Below are 1,139 nucleotides of genomic sequence, written 5' to 3' on the forward strand. Positions count from 1 at the left end.
ACACAGAACTTACAATTTTCTCTCTACTCAAAATGCTGATTTAACATTAGCTTTTTAAAAGGAGAATTTTTGCCAGCAATGAATATTTTAAATGTCTGCTCACAATAAAGATTCAAATTTCTTTGGGCAACAGGACATTTAGATTCATTCTGAAAATTCCAGCAATATGAAGAGTAATATTTTTCTGAAAGACTGGAAATAATCTGATTTTCTACAAACATGAAAAGTGTCCAGTTCAAGGTCCAGTGACGCTGCATGTATCTTGCTCTGTGTTTCCAGAGATGGCATCAGTGCCTCAAAGACAAAAAAGAAGCCACCAGAGCCCAGAATATCGATTGAAAGTCTTTCTCCTTATGCAGGTAACTCAGCAAGTGTATTGACAAACAAGATTCTGAACTAGGCTTTCCATTTTGCAACAGTACACTGATGGGGTGAGAATTCAGTCCTTTAAAAGTTCTCCTATCTTATTCTCATGATCAGCCAAATCAGGAGTCCTTTGCTATTACTAAAATATGTTGGGATCAGTTTTATTATGTAATACTGTTTTAGAATACTTTCAAATTATAAAGATCCAGAATAGATTTACCTTCTCTAACATCAGGTGTACCTAGAAACTAACTTCAAGTGTATCTATCTGGGGGTATTTTAGAGGTCAGATACTTCTAAATCTCATGATAAGTTCAATTGATAATGTTCTCTAAGTATTGCTTGTTAACATGTTAAAAATTAGAAGGTTATATAGCATCTGTAGAACTTGATCAAGTGGCTTTAAAGAACCCAAAGTAATACTGCTGTAAGCAAACTATGCGGAGAAGACAATGGCACCCCACTCCAGTACTCTTGCCTCGAAAATCCCATGGATGGAGGAGCCTGGTAGGCTGCAGTCCATGAGGTCGCTAAGAGTCGGAGACGACTGATCGACTTCACTTGCAGTTTTCACTTTCATGCATTGGAGAAGGAAATGGCAACCCACTCCAGTGTTCTTGCCTGGAGAATCCCAGGGACGGGGGAGCCTGGTGGGCTGCCGTCTATGGGGTCTCACAGAGTCGGACACGACTGAAGCAACTTAGCAGCAGCAGTAGCAGCAGCAAGCAAGCTATTACTTCAATTCCTATTTTTGTCTTCACAGGTGAGCTTCA

Source organism: Bison bison, unplaced genomic scaffold, assembly GCF_000754665.1.
Source record: "Bison bison bison isolate TAMUID 2011002044 unplaced genomic scaffold, Bison_UMD1.0 scf7180017862186, whole genome shotgun sequence".
NCBI lineage: Eukaryota > Metazoa > Chordata > Mammalia > Artiodactyla > Bovidae > Bison > Bison bison.